Source organism: Hemicordylus capensis, chromosome 2, assembly GCF_027244095.1.
Source record: "Hemicordylus capensis ecotype Gifberg chromosome 2, rHemCap1.1.pri, whole genome shotgun sequence".
NCBI lineage: Eukaryota > Metazoa > Chordata > Lepidosauria > Squamata > Cordylidae > Hemicordylus > Hemicordylus capensis.
Genome location: NC_069658.1, coordinates 206,326,893 through 206,349,090, shown reverse-complemented (window position 1 = coordinate 206,349,090; position 22,198 = coordinate 206,326,893). Strand labels below are relative to the sequence as shown.

The following is a 22,198-nucleotide window of genomic DNA, read 5'->3' as shown; positions in this document are numbered from 1 at the left end:
CTGAGAGGGAAAGAGGCAGCTGTGAATGTGGAAACCCAGCCTGAGGCCAATTCTTTCTGGAAAGGAACGCTGAGGCAGGCCATTTGTCTTCTCGGGAATCTCTTGCAGTGCTCACACTTCTAGTCTCCCATTCAAATGCAAACCAGGGCAGACCCTGCTTAGCTAAGGGGACAGGTCATGCTTGCTCCCCAAAAACCAGCTCTCCTCTGCATTTGCACGAAGTATTGGCACAGTTGGTTAAAGTCACTCCTGTCATCAAGTGTAATGCTTTGAATTGGAGGTGGTTCACAATTTTGTGTGATGAGATGGGGTCTGAGCATCCTCGCTTATCATTCCACACAGAAGTATGCTGGCTTTCTCGAGGAAATGTTTGGTTGAGGTTCTTTGAATTAAGGGAAGGAATCAAAATGTGTTTGATGCCAAAGAAGTGCAAGAATTAACCATATGCATGCGAAACATAGAATGGATTGTCAAAGTTGCATACTCGTCTGATATTTTTAATTCGGTTCTGTATGTGATTGATGTTTTATTATATTCTAGCAACTGTTAACCTCTTGTAGGATTCCTTTTGTCCGCCTATTTCTCATTGATTTGTAAACTGACCAATGGTCGTAAATATCTAAATGCTCTTGATTTCAGCTTCCAAGGCCCACTGACAACAGTTAGTCAAAATTTGTGCATTTAAAAAAAGAATCGTGGCTTCTCGTGGCCTTGAGCAGGGTGGCCCCTCCAGGTCTCCGAGACCACAGTCGACCAAGCGCCCGGCTCGCATGCGTAGACACAGCTCCTCGTGGTCTGCAGGCGGTTCTGGGGAGGCTGAAGCCAGCTGCTCCTCTGCTAGCTGGGATCCTGCTAGTCGTGGACTTTGCAGGGGCCCAGCAGGGCCAGGCCAGAGACGGGGCGACGGCACTCAGCGGGGAACTCCTGCTTGGCTCGGTTCAAGGAAGCTTCCTGCATCCCTGTGTCTACGTGGGAGGTGGGCTGATGGGGCTGCAGCTCCGTGGAAGATCGGCGTCTTTGCACGCAGGCGGCCCCCCAGGTACAACCGCTGGCAGCAGCCTCTCCAGACGGGATCGTCTCCGGGTGGGCCAGGGGAGAGGGCTCCTTTCCTCTGGGTCCCCAAGTCCGGGGTTGGGCCTCCTTGCCTAGCTCTGGAGGAGCCCACGGAGGGATGCCTGACTGTGTCCCGGAGGGCCCTCGGTCGGGAAGGGCCACCGGGCTGGCCCACCTCAGTACGGCACGTAATGGAAGAGGGAGGGCCCGGCTGGCCTGGGGAGAGGCAGCAACCGCGCAGCAGTTCTGGGGGCCGGCTTGTCTCTGAGACGGGCTCCTTGGCGCAACCGGGCGTCCCTGGCCTGCGGGGGGCGGAGGACTGCAGAGGCCACGGAGGGCCTCATGGCGATGGAGGCTCCGGCGCTGGGTGTCAAAGAGCAAAGGAGGGAACCCCTCGAGCACGAGGGCAATCGGGGTCAAACCAGCCGTGGCCGGGTTCGGGGCGGATGGCTGCTTCTCCACAGCGGTCTGGGATGGGCCCGATCCAGGCAGAGAGGGTCGCCCACTGCCCCCCCCCCACACACAGAGGCATAACGATAGGGGGGCGGGGGGGCACGTGCCCTAGGCGCCACCCTGGTTGGCCACGTGGGGGGTGCCAAAAAGTGCCCTGCCGATCCTCTGGCTTTCCCGGTTGTTTTTTGTTTGTTTGTTTGTTTAAGCCCAGCAGGGCACTCCGAGCCGCTCGGGTCCGCGTGGTGGTGGCGTGGCGCCCTCTCCCCCAGTCCCCCTGCCACCCCATTGCTCGGCTCTGGCGCGGCGGGCGCCTACGGTTTGCACTGCAGAGAGAGCAGATGCCGTCGACTCAGTCTTGGTCACAGCATCAGCTGTGGAGCCGAACAGCAAGAGCTGCGCACGCCCCGTCCCCGCCCGGCCACCAGTCAGGCAGGCGTGGTGCTGGCGTGCGTCCTTCTCCCAGCTCGCCACGAGGCAGGGAGTCGGACTCGGAGGAGGAGCGTTTCTGCTGCGGCCTGAGGCACTCGGGGGATTCGCTTCCGTTAGGGTAACATAAAGCACCAGCCAGGACAAGGTGTGTGGTTGATGTCCCGTGAACTCGGGCGGGCGGGCGGGGGCGGGCTTGGCATTGCACCTGGCTGGCCGGGGGTGGGCCGGATTTGGTTCCTCCGATGCACTTGGGGGGGGGGCGCCGCCTTCTGTTGCCTCCTCTTCCTCTCACGCTTTCCCTCCCTCCCCCACTTTTCCAAGAAAAAGGGCCCCGCGCTGCCTTCTGGTTTGGCTGCCTCGTCCTCTTCCTCCCCTTCCTCTCCCTTCTGAAGAAGAACGCTCCTCACTCATTGAAGAGCCTGCTGCGAGGGGCGGGGAGGGGAGGGGAGGGGCGGCCATTCGGCGAAGGAAGGAAGGAAGCCAGAGAACTCTTTCGGCAGGAGCTGATCCACCGTCCAGCGAGGCATTAAATCAGTAGATGCTGCTTGTTATGCAAACATGAAGCCCTTTAGGGAAAGTCTTTTGAGGCATTCTTCACTGCAAGTCAGCCTTCTGAAAGAGAGGAGCTCCTATACTTCCCTCGGCCGGACTTCTCCAAAGGCACCATCCCATTGCACTGAGGCAACTCCCACAGAACTCAGTGGTGCTTCTTTCAAAGCAAGTGGGCACAGGACTGCCACTTCAGTCTGGACGCATAATTGCAAATGGGGGGAAAGTCCCACTGGGTTCTGTGGGTTAAATAAACCTGCACAGGATCGGGCTGCAAATCTCAAAGCCCAATGAGACTTTTCCCGCATTTCTGTTAAGAACTGATTAGAGATAGCTTGACATGAGAAGATGGGTAAGGCAGGGCTGAAACTGTAGAGAGGATTGGTGGTAGGGCTTGAGTACTGGGAGAACAATTGCAAGCAGGTTGTCAGGTGTCGAAAGGCAAATATGTGCATTGCATGGTCTGTAATGCAGGTCTGCAAAGACACAGTTTTGTAGGCTGCATCCGAAGATGTGTGGATAGAGGATGAGTCTGTACACATGCAAATGTGGATCTGTCATTTGTTCAATCAATGCTCTACAAAGTTAAGGGGAGGATACGTGCAATACAGCCATACAACTATTACATTAAAAATTGAGAGCCTCTTTTGGGGGTTTCTATACCCTTGACAGTCTGACAAGTTGTAAAATTAATTTCATTGCTTGTAAACAAATTTACATGGCGCCACATGCTTTTTGTATCTCATACGTTCATGTGTCTTGCTAATCTACCACCAGGCATTTCATGGATTCCATCCTGCAAGGCCCCTTCTGAAAAGCACATTTCACCTGCTTTTTCTTAAGTTTTTCAAATTGATAAAAGTGCTTATTACAGCTCCAAAATAGAGAGCTGAGTCCCAATATTTTAAGGAGCTGGATTTCTTTTTTTCTTTTTTAAAGTTACCTCATTTTGCTCACCATTTGGCTTATGTTAGCATCACAAACATACTTGAAATTATGACAGTGTTGTGATTAGAGGCGTCATACCTATTTTTTGCAGGATGGGAGAGAGAGATAACAAGGATAATCTGGGTTCAAACTACAGTGGGAACAATATAATTTGTGCATGTGTTGGTTTCATGTGTGTGTGTTTTTCTCAATGATACTAGGTTGTGTAAGGAGAAAATGTTGCCACATTTCTGCTTTGCCAGGAGAGAACGTCTTTCTGTATATTGCTTATACAAACAGTTTATCTAGACAGAGAAATGTACAAATAATACATTCACATAGGAGAGGGTGGGTTTTTTTTTGCCCCCAAACAACTAAAACCAACAAACCAATAAGAAGCTGAGTAACACCTTTTAGTCATCAAGACAATTTGTACCTTGTATATTATGTAGGAGTGAGGATGCTTGTACCTCACAGGGGCTTTTTAGTACCTTGCCAGATTGGTTCCCACATGCCCATGATGCTAAAGCATGGTCTCATTTCTTTAACTAAAGGTTGGCATGAGAGATATATGAGAGAGAGATATTCTCCTTAATTTGTAAAATAATATCTTTAAATAAAGCCTATGCAGAAAAAAAGCAGTAAATGATGCTTCAGATGTTAATTAGTTAGGTTTTTAAATTCCTTTACAAATCCTAGTTTGTTCTTTTAAAAAAAATGAGTTATTTATTGCCTTTTTGGTTATTTGTCGCATTTTTGGTTATTTATCGCATTTTGAAATTTTTGGTGATTTTTGTAATCTTTTAAATTTTTAAAATAAAAGTTTTCTGAAACGTGTGTCAGTCAGATGTATGCTGGGGGGGCGGCGGGGGGGTGCAATTTCAGTGCTTGCCCCGGGCGCTGTTTTCCCTAGTTACGCCTCTGCCCCCCCCATGACACAGGATGTCCCTCATTTCAGGGATGAGATGTTGGACCCTAGAGGGACAGCATTTGCCCCCCTCATTGATTCCATAGCACATCCTTCCATCACCGATCCATCCATGATAACACACACACACCCCTCATTCTGGCTATGAAATGTGGGCCACTCTAACCGCGGAGGAAGCGACTCCCACGCTCTGGTGCTGTTTGGCTGCTGAGAACCAGCCCCACTGTTGGAGGGCAGGGCTACTACCGTGGCTGCTAGTCTGGGGGCTAGAGGCCCCCTCCAGCCTCTGCGGCAGAGTGCCTCCGAATCCCAGTTGCAAGGGAGCCCCAGCAGGAGATGAGAGGGCCTGCTCTCCTCTCTGGCCCGTGGGCTTCCCCGAGGCATCTGGGGGGCCACTGTGGGCAACAGGAGGCCTCCTGGTGCCTGGCGCAGTGGGGCTGTCCTCCTGTCCTGGCTGCAGTGGCACCTCTGGGGGCCCGGAGAGTTTGCCTAGGGAACTGGCACGCAGGGAACGGGCTCCATACCCCCCTCCCCGCCCACGCGGGGATCCCAGTCTGCCCGATTTAAGAACAAATCTGCCCCAAGGTGGATGCTGCTGCTGCTGCTGCTGCTGGACTTCCAGGAGACCAGAGTGGATGGCCAAGCAGAGATGTGTGTGGGGGGAGCGCCAGTAGACTGGCCCCACCTTGGGCTCGGGGGGGGTCGGGTCTGCTCCCCACGGGGAAACGACGACATCTGCTGCTAGCCACATCGTCCGAGGGCCACAAATGCTGGCTTGGCCACTGGCCAAACCCATCACTTGTGGTCACCACCGGCGCCCCCCCCCTTCCCTTCACCCCCCGAAACACTCGCTGTATATCTGCCACTGCCTGGTATTTGGGCACACCATTGAGACTGGCAACGGACAGGCCATCAGTTGTCCTGCTCTGCTCCGGAGTGATCCAGGCTTCTCTCGGGGACCAGTCCAGATGCTGGGGAGGCTGTTGCTGTCTCGCTTCAACCACCGCCCTGGAGGCAGGGAACTGGGGCCACAGCCTGCAGCCACGGTTTACGGGCTTCCTTCCAGAGACTCCAGAATGGAGGGCGCACAGACAGATGCCCAGAAGCACTCGTGGGCTCAAAGGCAGGGCACCCCTGCAGGAGCCGGGCACAGAGTCGGATGTGGGGACCTCCTGGCCGGGGGGCGAGAGGGGAAGGATGCACTGCACAGAGGTCAGCCTGAGGAAACCCCGCACGCAGGGAGCAGCTCTTTGGGAAGGACCCGAGCTCCGAGCTCCTATGCCAGAGGCTGGACCCAGGACAGGGGCAGGGAAGTCCACGGCCAGACGCCGGCCGGCTGGCCGGAGCGACTCCTGCTGGAACTGGCCTTGCTGCAAGGAAGAGACGTGGGGCGTCGGGCCCCCTCTGTGGAGAGCCGAGGGGGCTCGCGTCTTCTCACACGGCCCTGTCGGGTTGGTGGCCCAGGATGTCCTCTGCGCCCGGCAGGGGCCCCCTTCCCCCCAGCTCGACCCCGACGCCTCCTGGACAGTCAAAGAGGCCCTTGCCAAATGCACTCCCTGTTTCTCTCCAAGACTTCTAGGCAGCCTTTCGCCGGGACCTCCGGAAGCTGCGCGTGGAAGGAGACAAACGCTTCCAGAGCCAGCCCAGGGAGCACAGGCGCTCCCTGCAGAGAGGAATGTGGGTCTCCCGCCGGCCTCACCTCGGCCTTCTCCGACCAAACTCAAGGCGTCTTTATTACGGTCCAAGACCAGGATAGGGTAGAACAAAACAAGAAGATGATGCAAATTATGGGGCCGCTAGGATGGACTGCCTAGCATTTTGTTCGTATATTGGGAACAGTCGGGAGCAAGCGACAGTAGCCTTGCCCTCGGTCGCCCGGGATAGAGCCTGTGGGTGTCCCAGCCATTATTATTTATTTTATTTGACATATGTTTATACCGCCCAAAACTTACGTCTCTGGGCGGTTTGCAACAAGATAGAAACAAAAGTCAATCATCTAGTTAAAAACGAAACCAAGAAATCCGGAACAACAATTTAGAATTTTAAAACGATATTCTAAAAACAACATTTACACCATCGAAACAATACCGGCTCAAAGCCTGGGCGGACAGATGTGTCTTCAAAGACTTTTACAAAGTTGTCAGAGACGGGGAGGCTCTGATTTCACAAGGGAGCGCGATCCAAAGCCTCGGGGCAGCGACGGAGGAGAAGGCCCGTCCCTGAGTGGCCACCAGACGAGCCGGTGGCAGCTGCAGACGGACCTCTCCAGACGACTTCAGTGGGCGGTGGGGTCCATGACCAAGAAGACGTTCTCTTAAACGCCCAGGGCCTAAGCCGTTCCGGGCTTCATCGGTTAGGGCAATGCCCCATAGATTCTCTATGGGGTCAGGCCAGGCGGGTTTGCTGGCCAATCAAGCACAGAACACTGTATACTTTTCAGAGGTCCGATATTGTTCTATTCTACAATCCTGGTCTTCTTGGTTCCATGTAATATTCTAATTTTCTGGGACTGTGGATTTGGGGTTTTCATGAGCTGTACGCCATGATCATCACAATGATAACAAATTAAGGCTTGACTTATCTCGCTTTGCATGTCATGCGTCTGTCTCATAGATCAGTTTTACCTTTTAATTTGCATGACTGAAATTAATGGACTTTTGCACGATATTCTAATTTTCCAAGTTCCACCCGTATATCCAGGATAAGAAAATCCACTTTTTGCATCCGGTTTTTTGGGCCGCTTCGAACTCGTGGTGAAGCCTGCCGTCTGGGAAGCCTGCCGTGTTCCTTGTAACAGGGAATCCCAGAGGTGGCTGGCTACAACTCCCAGCATCCCCAGCTGCAAAAGGAACCCTCACCCTGGGGGATCATGGGAGTTGTAGTCAACCTCTGGGAAACCCCCGGTACAGGGAACACTGTTGATAACCCAGCCAGCTGGGCACACTCCATGCCGTTTCGCATGCCTCAGTGGATGAGGCTGGTAGGGACCAGAAAGAGAGCCGTGCCGAGGAGGCAGCGGTGGGGCCAGCCGGGGGGGGGGCATGGCCTTGATGGAGGACCTCCTCTCACTCATGCTGGCCCCCATCCATCAGTGGGGCCAGCAAAGAGGGGGGCAGTCCATTGCATGTGCCTTGAGCAACATGTCTAGTAGTCCCGTCCAGCTCAAGGTCTGGAGCATAAATCAGGGAGGAAAACTGGACCTGTGGGAGCAAGCATGAGCTGTCCCCTTTGCTAAGCAGGGTCCACCCTGGGTTGCCTTTGAATGGGAGACTCCAGGTGTGAGCACCGGGAGAGATTCCCCTGAGGGGACGCGGCCCCTTTGGGAAGAGCATCTGCGTGCTTGTTTGCAGAAGGTCCCAAGTTCCCTCCTTGGCAGCATCTCCAAGAGAGGGCTGAGAGAGATTCCTGCCTGCCTGCAGCCTTGGAGGAGAAGCCGCTGCCAGTCTGTGAAGACAATCCTGTAGAGCTAGGCAGAGCAAGGGCCTGACACGGCAGAAGGCAGCTTCCGCTGTTCCTGTGACTGTCTGTGTCAGAAAACTAAGATGGTTTGCTGAAGCCCAGAGGTGGGCACACAGACAGAAAGCCTAGTCGGGAGCTGAAGCAGCAGCCCCCGTGAGACCTTTGGCTCTGGAGGGAAGATCCATGCTGACGGTGACCCGGGCAGGGGTGAACCGCTCCTGTGGTCCAGGCTCTGCGATGTTGGGCTTCCAGGCTGGGAGTGACAGCCGGTTTGGGTGGCGCACTCGGACCCCCCTTGAGAATCTCGCGCAGCTGTTTATCATGCTTGCAGGCTTTCCCAGAGCCTGAGTTCTTACACTGCTGCCTCGAGCACTTGGTCTTTGACCGGCATTGCGTTGATGGCTCCGTTCGGCCATTTTACCAGCAATGTGCTTGATGACCTCGATATTGGGATGGCAGCTGCCGAGCTGATCCTGGATGACCTCCTTGCCCCAGATAGCCAGAAGATCCAAGGTCTCTTCAACGCTCCAGGCCTGGCCCCGGAAAGGCTTTTGAATCTTCCTGGGCATTTCCAGCACTACGAGGGGATCGAAATGTGGTCAGGTGCAAGAGCAATGCTGTGGGGAAAGCCAAAGAGAAGAAATATTGTGAAAGCAGAGGGTGCTTGAGGAGCCAAAGGTTCTCCTACGAACATAGCAACAACCCTGCTGGATCAGGCGCAAGGCCAATTTAGCCCAGCCTCCTCCTACCAGGGGCCTCTGAGAAGCCCACAGGCAAGAGAAGAGAAGCCCACAGGCCATGCCTTCTCTCCTGCCATGTTGCTCCCCTGCAAGGAGTATTCAGAGGCACCTTGCCTGCCTCTGAGGCTGGAGGTGGCCCACAGCCACCAGACTAGTAGCCCTTGATAGAGCTGTCCTCTGTGAATTGGTCTAAGCCACTCTTAAAGCCACCCAAGCTAGTGGTCCTCACCACATCCAGTGGCACAGAATTCCACAGGTTGATTCTGCAGTGCGTGAAAAGGTCCTTCCTAAATTTCCCCACCTTCCATTTCATGGCATGATCCCTGGTTCTAGTGTTGTGAGAGAGGGAGAACAGTCTCTCTATCCACTCTCTTCACATCTTACGGTAAATGACTCACCTGCTAATATTGCCAGACCCGCCCAGCTTTTTCTAAGACTCTCCGCTTCTGGGATTTCATGCACATTGCCTGGAATTACCGCAATGTCACTTCTCCGCCCTTTTTAGCAGTCTTGAAAACATTGACCCAGAGGCGGAGGGGTGGGGGTATTAATCACGTTTTCCTTGGAATCCCCCTCAGCAGAGAGATTGCTCTGATCTCACTTTGGGAGCACACCGCTCCTGCAAGGTAGGCTGCCACCCACTGAAGGCTGTTGCTGGTGTCCATCTTAGACTGTGAGCCCTTTGGGGACAGGGACCCATTTTAATCATGTATTTATATTGATGCAAACCACTTGGGGGACTTTTCTTGAGAAGCGGGGTATCAATATTTGTCGTATTCCTATTTCCTGACGCTGTACAGCTACAGTCCGCAGAACCCAGGTGATTCTAAGAATTGCAACTTTGCAGTGACCTTGGAAAGCCTCTCCCAAATAGTTCCACAAGGACCCTTTCCAAAACCAGACTGAAGATACTGCTGAATATACGGAATTTATCAAGAACAGAAAGCGTTGCACACAGAAGAAGAAACTGGGGGACAATCAGGGGGAAGGGGGAGCAAAGCAGGTCTTGACTAATTTTCTCTGGATCTAGGAGCCAGCCCAAAGATTTAGGAGCCAGCCCAAATGACCAGACTTAGTGATGGACATTGCGGAGGGGAGAGGAGCTTGGCTTCCCTTTCTGCCCTTTGCAAGCACCGGAACAGAAACAGGGCCTCCTGGGACAAATCACGGTTTTATTGAATGAGTCTCTCTCTGGATATCCTAAACGAGGCACCACGGTTAAATTTCTAGGCGCCCTGGATGCCTGGCGCCTGGGATTTGTCAAACCTTGCTCTAGAATTATTCCAGTCGGACTGAAGTCACTTCTAATTATAGGAAATGTGTTAAGAAGACTAAGAGCTGCACATTTAAATGCTTTTGTTGTTTTAATTTTGGCCTCGGCCCCCACAGGCCAAGTCACGGTTGGTTTCAGCCCACTGGGGCATTTGAGTTATGCACCCCTGGATTAAGACACTCCTACAAGTTTCCATGGCTGAGATGGACCCATTTGTAAAGAAAGACACGTTTCCCCCCACAAAATGCAGGACCTTCACCGTCCCTCCACAAGAGAGCTCTTCTTTCCCCACCATCTGCCTCTTCCAACCTCCTCTGCCATATTCTCCTGCCAATAATTCCAAAATTGGTGGTTTCTCCTTCCTCCCACCCCCCATCCCCCCTGCCACAGTCCCCAGGAATTTCCCAGGTCTTTAGATCAAGCCAAGCCACAAGAAATAAAGCCAAGACAGATGTTTCCAGCAACTGCTGTCACACTGCAGTGATGATCTTTAATATAAGTATAATTATTAATAGCTACTGCATCATCTGCATGAGACCCCTGTATGCTCACCTACTGCATTCTTGCCTTCCACCTTCATTTTACAACGAGAAAACTCCATAGGATTTTTGCTTTTGCTCATTTGTGTGTGTGTGTGGCAAGCAGCACAGCCTGGAGGCACCCCCCAGCCGCTCAACCCTGGGCCAGCAGGGATCGGCCTGAGTTTGCCCACCTCTCTCTGTCCAGCGCGCACAGTCCAAGAATGAGTTGGCAAAAGAGCTACTGGCTTTGCAGCGACATTTCCGGCTTCCACGGGATCGTGGCCACGGGCAACGCCCTCCATGCACAGGCAGGGATGGATCAGGCCGGGTAAAACGGATTCCCCCAACTGGACTTGCTCCGTACTCTGCACGATCTGGCCAGTGGCCAGCGTTCGATTGGGAGCCGGGAGTGTTTCGGGCGTAGCGCGCTCTTGCCTTATTCCTCTAGATCCCAGGCAAACATGAGAGTGAAAGTTCCACACGGAGGCGGCGATTGGCTGTTCTCGTTCACCACGTGACCAGGCCTCCGGAGCTGCGATTGGCTGAGAGCTGAGAGAGGGCGGAAGCCAAGGTGGTGGTGCGCGGAGCTTCTTTGAGCCAAGAGGTAAGTTTGTGTGGGAAAGGGTGGAGAGAAAGCGAGGAAAACAAGCGTGCATTTAAAAAAGAGGAGATACCCAGTGTTGATGCATGGGGGAAGGGTCAAGGAATTATTATTATTATTGTTAAATGTAAATGCATTAAAAATAATGCAAAGCAAAAAAACTGCATAGGAAGCTGCTCTCTACCGAGTCAGACCCTTGGTCCATCTAGCTCAGTGTTGTCCTCACAGACTGGCAGCAGCTTCTCCAAGGTTACAGTCGCTCTTAGCCCTGCCTGGGGGTGCCAAGTGAGCTCAAACCCCAGGGTCCACGAATGGGCCCCTTTGCTAAGCAGGGTCCACCCTGGTTTGTATTTGAATGGGAGACCACATGTGTGAGCACTGTCAGATGTTCCCCTTAGGAGATGGGGAATCCGCTCTGGGGAGAGCACCTGCCTGCCTGCCTGCCTGCCTGCTTGCGTGCATGAAGGTTCCATCTGCAAGACAGGCTGAGAGACATTCCTGCCTGCAATCTTGGAGAAGCCGCTGCCAGTCTGGGTAGGCAATCCTGAGATAGATGGACCAAGGGTCTGACTCCGTATGTGGCAGCTTCCATGTCTCCAGCCAAGGGGGTTTCATTTTCAGAAGGTAGGTACACACTTCTCATGTCCCCTGTGTGTGATGTTCAGAGTACCAGCGTGGTGTAATGGTGAGAGTGCTGGACTAGGACCGGGGAGACCTGAGTTCAAATCCCCATTGTTCAAATCCCCATTCAGCCATGAGACTAGCTGGGTGACTCTAGGCCAGTCACTTCTCTCTCAGCCTAAGCTACTTCACAGGGTTGTGGGGAGGAGAAACTGAACTATGTACTCTGGGCTCCTTGGAGGAAGAGCAGAACAGAAGTGTTAAATAAAATGAATGCTGTTTCTTTCAGGCAACCAGGCCTTTCATTTCATTGTTGCACGGTGTGCATTTTGCACTCTCGTATTACAGGTACAGAAACGTCATTACAATATTGTTTTCCCAAATGGGGTCTCTTGATTCCCTCCTGCCATGATGGGTGTTTCCCTTCTACAGTGGAAGATACACTCAGAAAAAGTTTCCCCTGTTTGGCTTGGGTGTGGTCTGTTCACTTTCGGTTTCACTTTCTACCCCTCCCCTTCCTCCTGCTTTTATATCCAGACTCCTCCTCCTCCTCTCCCAGATCTACTCCATCCACCCCAATTCTCTCTGTATTCATTGATCCAGCACTGGTTTGTGTGTGCTGCATGCACACCACCTGCAGAGTAGGACTGATCCAGTCTCTTATCTCTCATTCCCATATACAGCTGCTAACATGTTCATCAAATATAACAAGCAGTTATGATTAATATTCCTGATCATCTCTTTGACCTAGGTGCTTTTTTTAATGATTAAAAAAGAATTAAAATCCAATTTAATTGATTAAAAACCTGGTTTTGAAGGGTTTAAAACAAACAAACAAACAAAAAACCCATCAGATTTTATCAACCCTGGGAACCCCTGGTTTTATGAATGCTGTGTTGTTTTGCATCTTTTAACATTTTTTTCCCCACTGCAAAAATTGGGGAAACTGATGTAGCGCTCTCTCTCTCTCCCTCCCTCCCGCCCCCAGAGGTTCTCCACACAGCAGGCTTTACCACAAGTTTTCTGCAAGGCCTTGCTGAAAACTCAAAGTTACCTCCAACACCCGACACAAAAAGCGAATCCCCCGCACCAGATATAAATCAGGTTACACCCTAGCGTGAGAATCAACGTCGGGGTAAAACTGGCCGATATATGAACACCCCCCCTCCGTCCCAGAGATGCGAGATAGAAGGCAAGCCCCATGTGGAAAACTTCCGGGTATTGGCCACGGCCATGTCCAGCATGGATTCTCTCTCTCGAGTCACCCCATTTTCAAGTCAAGCTGGAAAGAAGGAAAGAAGGTTTGGCTGCATTGCCATGGGGCGAACAACGGCTGGTGTGTGTGTGCGAGACCCGCCTGTGGGATCGGCCATGATGAGCGAAGTCTAGTCTGGCCTGGTATTGCCCCGACTGCGGTTGGGACTCTGACCAGGACGTGATCAGGTCATCTTCTCTCCGAGCCAGTTGGTGCAGGGGGCCCTCTCTGCTCCGGGGATGGGGAGCGCCTGGATTGCCCACTGGCCGCGGAGGGCTGGTTGCCGCTGACCCCTTGGGGGTTGAGGCTGGACTGCTGCTAGTTTGGGGTAAAATGACTGCCAGGGCCGAAGGGCTCACCATACAGGCACCTGTCCAGGAATCTTTTGCCGTTTGTTTGGACATTTATCTGGGGAGGGGTGGGCGTCCTGTGCGGTGGGGCAGGGGAGTGAGAAAGGGAAAGGGAGGGGAAGGGGAAGGAGAAAATGGAGTTGTTGCTGAATAGACTTTTAGGAATAGAAGAAGCTGCCCTATACCGAGTCAGACCCTGGGTCCATCTAGCTCAGGATTGTCTACCCAGACTGGCAGCGGCTTCTCTAAGATGGCCGGCAGGAGTCTCTCCCAGCCAGGGAGGGAACTTGGCACTTTCCTGCATACAAGCAGGAAGGGGCTCTTCCCAGAGTTCTGGCCCCATTCCCGAAGGGGAATCTCTTTCAGTGCTCACATGTAGTCTCCCATCCAAGTGTCAACCAAGGCAGACCCTGCTTAGCAAAGGGGACCACTCATGCTGGCTCCCACAAGACCAGCTCTCCTCCCCGTCATTAAATCTCCATCAGATTTCCTTGTCTGTGTGAGGGAAGTAGTTATGAAACACCACCTGATTGAAGCTAAGCAGGACTCTCTGTGCTCAGGGCCTGGATGGGATACTAATGCCTGCCACCTTTCGGGATGGAGCATTTGTTTTGCACGCAGAAGGTCCCAGGCGCAATCCCTGCGAAAGACCCCTGCTTGCAACCTTGGAGAAGCTGCTGCCAGCCAAGGCAGACAATCCTGAGCGCGATGGACCCAGGATCTGTCTGAGGCCGCCTCCTAATTCCAGAGCTGCAAAGGAGCTTTGAGCTCACCGAGACGTGCATTGTGTAAAAACCGGGATGGCCTTCCTTTGTGATTAGTAACCACGATCTCTCTTTCCTTTCCTTTCTTTCTTTTAACAGGTGAGGGTTTTCTGCAAACGTTGACGCGTGAAACCATACAACGACTCGGTAACCTAGAATGCTGAGCAGTCTTAGCGGTTTGCATGATTCCTCCTCGACGTCCCGTACCACTAACCCACCAGTGCTTAAAAAGCCTAGCCTCACTGTGGGCGCCCAAAGGTGTGTGCTATGCCTTATGTCTAGAAAAGCAGCTCAGAAGTGTCTCCTTTTGCTCTGGGGGAGTTACAAGGCACATTTATTTATGTATGTATTCGATTTCTAGACCGCCCTTCCAAAAATGGCTCAGGGCGCTTTGCACAGAGAAATAACAAATAAAGAAGATGGCTCCCTGTCCCCAAAGGGCTCACAATCTAAAAAGAAACATAAGACAGACACCAGCAACAGTCACTGGAGGGATGCTGTGCTGGGGGCGGGTAGGGCCAGTTGCTCTCCCCCTGCTAAATAAAAGAATCACCACATTAAAAGGTGCCTCTTCACCAAGTTAGCAGGGGTCTGCAAAGGAAATTCCTTTATGTACTTGCAAAGGGATATTTGCAAAGGAAATTCCTATTTTCCCAGGCTTTTAATTGAAATTTAAATCTTAATGTGTTTTTGATTGATTGATTGATTAAGTGCCGTCAAGTCGGTGTCGATTCTGAGCAACCACATAGAGAGAGTCTCTCCAGGATGATCAACTTGGCTTTTAAGGTCTCCTGGTGCTGCATTCATGGCTGTCCTCATCGAGTCCACCCACCTTGCTGCTGGTCGTCTTCTTCTTCTCTTAGATAAATAATATGTTTTAATAGATAAAATAGATAGCTAAGAATGTATTTTTCTCTATTGTGATTTTTATCTGCTTTGTGAATTTTAAGTGATATACTTTGTGTCCTGTTTTCATTTGTACACTACCTAGAGAATTCTATATTAGGCGGTATCGGAATTCAATCAATAGAGGGAAGATGCCTCCGAATCCCAGTTGCAGGGCAGCAGCCGCAGGAGGGAGGGCCTGCCCCTTCCAGCTCTTGCCTGTGGGCTTCCTCGAGGCCTCTGGTGGGCCACTGTGTGAATCAGGATGCTGGACTAGATGGGCCTCCTCCTTGGGCCTGATCCGGCAGCAGGGCTCTTCGGATGTCCATAAACTGCTTGCAGAGCTCCATGGAAGTGCTTGCACTGGGCCCAGGACAGGCTCCGGAGATCCCTCCACGCAATCACAGCATGCACCTGCAGTCGAACCCTCTGCAGACACATTGCTCCTTCAGCTGCGTCAGACTTCTTCGTTGGGAGGTCTGGGGGCCAGTGGCTGTCCCCATCAGCCCAAAGAGCGCTCCCCCTGGCGAATTGCCTGTTGGGCCTGTGTGATGCTTGGGTCAAAGCTAGGTTCTCTGTCAGAGGGAATCCCAGATGATGCTGACTACAGCTCCCAGAATCCCTAGCTGCAGTGGGCTTTGGCTGAGGATGCTGGGAGTTGTGGTCAACAGCGTCTGGGATTTTCCGTTAGAGGGGACCCTGCCTGACCCCATGCAGTGTTACGCTTTGCCCAGCGCCTGGGCTCCTTTAAGGGGAACGGAGCCCTCTTAAGCCCCTGCAACCTCTTGGGAGTGCTGGGAAAGGCCCCTGCCAACTGAGCCAAGAGGCACCTTTTAAGAGTGGCGATTCTCTTACATTTCGCAGGGGGAGAGCAACTGGCCCTCTACGACCCCAGCACAGCATCCCTCCAGTGGCTGTTGCTGGGGTCTGTCTTATATTCGCTTTTTAGATTGTGAGCCCTTTCGGGACAGGGGACCCTCTTGATTTATTTATACCTATGTAAACCGCTTTGGGAACTTGGTATATAAATATTCATCGTTGTATATAAATCTCTGTCGTCATCTTTCCCAGCGCTTTTCCCCTTAAGAGAGGGCTCCTTCTCTTAAACGGCCCTCCCAGCACCAAGAAAAAGCACCCCCGTCTGCTGGGACCAGTGGGAAATGGCTCCCCCGTTATTTTTCGTTGGAAAACGACGGAGATCGCGGAGGGATATTTTGAGAGCTTGGGAAATAGCTCACCAAGTTCTCTTTCCCTATTGCCTGCAAGGTGCAGGGGGGGGGCAGGGGGAGAAACAGTCCCCACCTTTTTGAATGAATTGGGACATTTAGAAGATGGGAAAGGAAGTTTCCTTGAGACTGACCTGAGATTGACCTGAAATTGGCACCCTTTGGGCACAGAGGGAGGAGAGGTTTTCCAGCTAAGGAATGAAGTTCTTAAGTGCTGGTGATGGGGACCAAACAAACGTATGTCGAAATATTCGGAGCACAAGGATCGCGCTCTTGATCAAGCCGTTTTTAATACATTCTATACTTGGCAGTCCCTTGTTCCAGTGATGATGCGTTCATAGAACCCAAACAGCCGGGCAACGGGGGGGCGTTCGTACATCGCGCCCCTTTATTTTTTCTAAAAAAACGGAAGGCTGCAGAGATGTCGTGTCACTCCAAGAGAGCTTTGGCCTTTGGAAACACTCCCTCCAACCCCTCTGGGATTTGTCGGGGGTCATTTGGCGAGGGTGTGGTAGGGAAACCAACAGGGATGGTTGTGGCCGGCCCTCCAGGCCAGACGTCTCCAGTCTCCAGACGTTGGACTACAACTCCCATCATCCCTTTGGGCCACTGTGGCTGGGGATGACGGGAGTCCCAAACCAGCGGGATTCCGATGCCAGTTGTGCAGCCCCAACCTATGGGTCTCTCACTCGGCTGACCTCCCTCTGCTCCCAGCTGCTGGGGATAATCAGCCGCGTGAGCTAACGGGAGAATTCTTAGTGGTCGGCGCTTGGCTCCCTTTCGTGCAGGGAGTATGATGCCCATCCAGGGTCTCAGAGGTCAGGTATTCTGGCAACTGACTGCCACAAAGCACAACACTGTGTCTCTGTGGAGCAGAAGTTCCCCAATGTGGGGCTGGACTACAAGCCCCATCACGCCCCACTGCAGCCGCGGCGGCAGGGGGTGATGGGAGTCGTAGTCCCACAAGCCATGGGGACCCAAGCCGTGTGGCGCCAGTGAGTTTCCAGGCGTGTCCAGTTTGACCAGGTGCTGGAGTTCTGTGGCGTGGCCCGTGACGGGGCACCGCTGGCGACGCTTCACGTAGCCGTAGGCGCAGGGGTAGCAGAAGCCGAAGCCGGAGGCGGAGAGGGCGGTGTCCTTGGTGCGGATCTTGCGGCAGAGCCGGGGCAGGAGCGGGGAGCCAGCCCCGTGGCCCAGGCGGGTGGGGGGAGGCGGGGCGGGCAGGGCCGGCAGGGCCTGGATGCTCTCCTGGTTCTCCGCGGAGTACCGCCATTGCAGGAACTGGAGGAAGAAGACGCCCCCGGAGAGGCCGGTGGAGAGGGAGGAAGCCAGGCCGCCCAGGACCCGCTTGGCCGCTGACCACGCCCGTCCCGTCACGCTGCAGGAGGGAGGGAGAGACCGAGCCCAGCGCTGCGGTTGTGCTCACAACGACCCTGAGAGGTAGGCTAGGCCGAGAGAGAAGCCACTGGTTCAGAGTCGCTGAGTGAGTTTCTTGGCTGAGCCCCCCGGGGGGTTTGATTCCGGGTCACCCTGGTCCTGGCCCAATACCCCCTAACACTTTTTTAAAATTTTGGTGTAAACTGCCCCGAGCCATTTTTGGAAGGGGAGGAAATAAATCAAATAAATAACAGGGGTTCCCAGATGTTGACGACTACAACTCCCATAATCCCCAAGCCAAAGCCATAGACCCTGGGAGTTGTAGTCCACAACATCAGGGAATCCCCGTGAGAGGGAACACTGCTAACCACTAGTCCACACTGGCGCTCACATTTTCTCTGCTTTACTCATTTTGTGAGCTGACCCGGGGAAGTATTACAACGAAGGGGTGGGGTAGAAACATTTTAAATAAACAACGCAAAACGGGGTACATGTCTAATCCAAGGCACCCTGTCACCCTGGAATGTCTAAAAACAGATTTGCACCTCCCTGCCAAAACTATAGGGAGCAGAGATGGCCTGGTAGTAGCAAGTATGAATGGGCCCCTTTGCTAAGTAGGGTCCACCCTGGTTTACATTTGGATGGGAGACTACATGAGTGAGCGCGGGATGGAGCCGCTCTGGGAAGAGCATCTGCAGGTTCCAAGTTCCCTCCCTGGCAGCCTCTCCAAGATCAGACTGAAAGAGGCCAAAGCTGTGCAGACCTAGGAGAGTGCAAGGACAGTACACCAGTTAAGCAAGTTTAAGCGTCTCAGAGACACAGGAGGAAACGCCTCTCCCGCGATACAGACCTGAATGTCGCCCGACGACGAGAATAACGTTTTTTTTACTTCCGAATTGCCGGATCGCTCCGATGCAGATTTACACAGATCTGAGAACAGAAGCTCATTCATTTACGGTGCAATCTAAGCTGTGTGCCCTTGGAAGCAAGTTTCTGTCGGTTCAAAGAGCCACTTCGGTGCCAACGCAGAAGGCTGGAAGCCATGGCACATACACTTCAGATTGGGCAAGAGGCCCATCAAGACGCCTGCCCACACAAGGCAAGAGAAGCCACGTATGCTGCAAACCCGGATGCACATGTGCAACCAGCTCTCTTTCGGCTTATAAACTATGCCATGTGTGGTCACCAGGAGAGAATTCACCACTCGCCATAGGCGAGTCGCCATTGACAAACCGGTCTCTACTGATTTCAGTCGCATTTGATCAGATTAGATGCAAAAGAGGTGGGGTCAATCTAAAAACACACAGATCAGACACACCACCCACCAGTAAAACGGTACACAAGCCCAGCGAATGAACATGAATGAGAAAACACAATTAATCCAACAATCTACAAAGCAGGATTATTACACAGCGCCACAAAGGTCTGCACAGCGGTTTGGCCTGAAACTTTAGAATACGGATTCTCGAGCTGGGTCCCCCCGACGATGCTGAGGCGACTGTTGTAGCCGAGAGTTGGGAATTCAACAGCATCGAGGGACCCCCGCTCTAAGGAAAGAGAAATAATACAGTAAAAATGTAATGCAATAAAAGAAGAAGAAGAAAACCATCATTAACCATCTTTCTCTTTATTTCTGCAGACCCAGTGAGGATTCTGGGGCATTGAAGACCCCCCCCCGCCGTCTGCCGGAAAGGGACCCGATCAGAAGCCAGAAGGGGCCCAGCCCAGCCAAAAAGCTCCTTTTGAATGGCCAGCAGCTCAAGCTGGCTTTAACCTGAAACAGCAGCCAGGTTTTCAGTCTTGCAGCCGGCTGGTCCAGAAGTCTGCAAATTGCGTCTCCTGTCCAGCCTGCCCAGGTGCCCAGTGGGCCGACTGCGTTTCAAAAGCAAAGACCTTTGGAGCAGCAAGAAACGGGCTAATGTTAAAAATCCCCACAGTGTTGGGGGGGGGGGGAGAGGCAGCAGTTCCTTCCTGGCAGCCTGGAGATTTTCTGCTGATTGCTTCGTCCTAACGAGAACTGGCTCCGGTATCACTTTCTGCAGCCCCAGGCCAGGAGCGGAGGTCTCACTCCCGAAGTTTCCAGGCGCTAAGAAGCAAGGAAGACCCTGTATTTCGTGTGAGCAATGGCTGAAGAGGCCGGGTCGCTTTAGCCCGGAGAAGAAAGGACGGAAAGGGGAGGCGAGAACAGTCTTCAAGCATCTGAAGGGCCGCCAAGGAGAAGGGCCATGCGCAGGACCCTTCCCTCGCTGTTGGGAGTCCCCCGCAAGGTAGACTGCCTTTAAACGAGCAGGTTCCATCGCCATGAACAGCTGTCGCCCAACCTAAGACGTGTTTTCGGTTGCTCCTGAGGCACGGAACCGATGAGTCGAAATGGCCAGGAAGTAGGTTTAGGATAGACATTTGGAAGCATTTCCAAACTGAAAAAGCCGTTGGCCTGTGGAACAGTCTGCCTCATGCAGTGGGGGCGGGGGGGGCTGGAGGTTTTCAAACAGAGGCTGGATGGCCACCTGTTAGAGAGGCTGTAGCGGATTCCTGCCCTCAAAAGACGTTCAAGGTCCCTTGTTATTGTTATTATTATTGTTACATTTATATCCCGCTCTTCCTCCAAGGAGCCCAGAGCGGTGTCCTACATCCTTGAGTTTCTCTTTCACAACAACCCTGTGAAGTAGGTTAGGCTGAGAGAGAAGTGAGGAGTCACCCTTCCAATTCTCACACTCTGTGATGAGCATACAGAAGGTGGAATTCTCTGTGGAATTCTCTGCCACAAGATGGGGTGACAGTCAACAACCTGGATGGCTTTAAGAGGGGAGGAGAGGTCTATCAAGGGCTACTAGTCGGAGGGCAATAGGCCACCTCCAGCCTCCAAGGCAGGATGCCTCTGGATCCCAGTTGCAAGGGAGTCACAGCAGCAGGAGGGAGGGCCGGCCCCTTTCAACTCCTGCATCTGGTGGGCCACTGTGTGAAACAGGAGGCTGGACTAGATGGGCTTCCTTGGGGGGCCTGATCCAGCAGGGCTGCTCTTATGTCCTTTTGTCCTGGGTTCAAGGACCGCTCCAGGCGGGGTGGAGAAAGCCCCCTGCGTGAAATCCTGGCGCGCCACTGCCAATCAGTGTTGACAACGCTAAGCGAGGTGGACCAAGGGTCTGACTCAGTAGAAGGCAGCAGAAGGTTTGGACCAAATATACATCTATTCTTGCCTGGCATCTTCCCCTGGCTTCCCACTCCTGGTGGGAGGAGAGCTGGTCCTGTGGCAGCCAGCATGGCCTACCCCCTTTGCTAAGCAGGGTCTGCCCTGGTTGGCCTTGGGATGGGAGACTCCATGTGTGAGCCCTGCAAGATATTCCCCCTGGAGGGATGGGGAATCTGCTGTGGGAAGAGCCCCTGCCCGGTGGCACGCAGAAGGCTCCAAATTCCCATCATCCAGGTGAAGGAACCCAGCAGGGAACCCCTTGGGGTCAACCGTTTCGGGAACATTTGCGTTGAGAAGCAGGACGTTCATCTTTTAGCGATCGCCACTGAAGCCCCCCCCCGCCCCCGAATTTTGCCAAGAACCCCGGAGTCCATGCCCAGCACGCTCAACTCCAAAGAAGGCCCAGCTCACAGGAACACCGGAAGCTGCCTCCTGCCGTGTCCGACCATTGGAGCCTCAAGCTTAATACTGCCAACCCTGACCGGCAGCAGCGCGCCAAGGTTTCAGGTGGGCGCCTGCTGCTTAACTCCCTGAATCCCAAATCGCTGGGCTTCCACTCACTTTGACCCACCCCAGCGGCCAGACACTCCTCGGTCACAGAGGCCACCTCCCTCCCGAAGGACCCAGGACGGTGGACCAACTTCCACAGTCCCCAAAGCAATCCCCAGGAGATCTCCGGACCGTCTATTTCCCCAGCTCCTCCTAAGAGAACAAGATCACCTGCATGCAGCCAGAGGTTAGCCCCGATGTGGCTGGACTACAACTCCCATCACCCCCACCCCCACCAGGCCACCACAGCAGGGATGATGGGCGTTGTAGTCTGACCGCGTCTGGGGACCCCTAGCACACCAAAGCCCCACTTGGCAGCCCACAGGCAGAGACACACCAGGTGACGCATTGGGCAGCGCTGACCATCGGGGTCAGCCTCGAGGTTCGCCCCCAGCACAGTCCTCTTCTTTCCCGCGAAAGGCAGCCTTGAGCGCAGTCTGTGGGGTCATCACGATTCAGCTCCCAGAGAGGAGCAGCAGGGTCAGGATTTTCACCTGCTGCCTTTTCCCCTTTTACTTTGGCGTTCGCATTTCCCCTTAAACCGGACTCAGAGAGGTTGACACACAACACCCGTTTTTAAAGACATCACAACTCCCCCCCCCCATTTTTATTTTTATTTTTAAGCTCACGAGGAGTCCCCACGGTCCGCTCCAGAACCCAGGAGTTCTGGCTCAACCTCTGGGTGCCGAGATCAGCAGAGACCCCAAACCCAGGCGGTACTCGCCCCTCCTCCCGCTCGAAGGGAACCCAGGAGTCCGGCGCTTACGCCCACTTTTGCCCTCACGGGAAGAACCCAGGAATCCTGGCTCCACACACACACACACCCCCGAAAGGGAGGATGGCTCCAACCCCCCCCCCCCCCCGGCCACTGTCACTCCCCATAGGAACCGAGCAGGTCAGAGGCGCTCCTACCCCCAGACTGACACCCCCTACGCCCCCCCCCCAATGCTTCAAGAGCCAGCGCCTGCGCAGAAGGCAGCCAGGCCGGCAGAATGGCTCTGTGTTTGCTTTGGGCGCTGAGTGGGGTCGCTTTGCAGAGCGGGTTGTT

The 22,198-nt window shown here is 53.5% G+C and overlaps 1 long non-coding RNA gene and 1 other non-coding gene across 3 annotated transcripts; both read left to right on the top strand.

Annotated features, from left to right (window-relative positions):
• Positions 1-10,636: 10,636 nt before the first annotated feature.
• LOC128347708 (uncharacterized) lies at positions 10,637-15,869 on the top strand. 2 transcript variants are annotated; one of them, XR_008317668.1, is made up of 4 exons: positions 10,637-10,936; positions 11,844-11,902; positions 14,023-14,181; positions 14,635-15,869. It is a non-coding gene; the product is annotated as an uncharacterized LOC128347708 (long non-coding RNA). The 2 variants fall into 2 exon arrangements; XR_008317667.1 differs by lacking the exon at positions 11,844-11,902.
• On the top strand, positions 12,922-13,017 carry LOC128348415 (Z30 small nucleolar RNA). The gene has a single exon (XR_008318138.1). It is a non-coding gene; the product is annotated as a Z30 small nucleolar RNA (small nucleolar RNA).
• Positions 15,870-22,198: the final 6,329 nt, after the last annotated feature.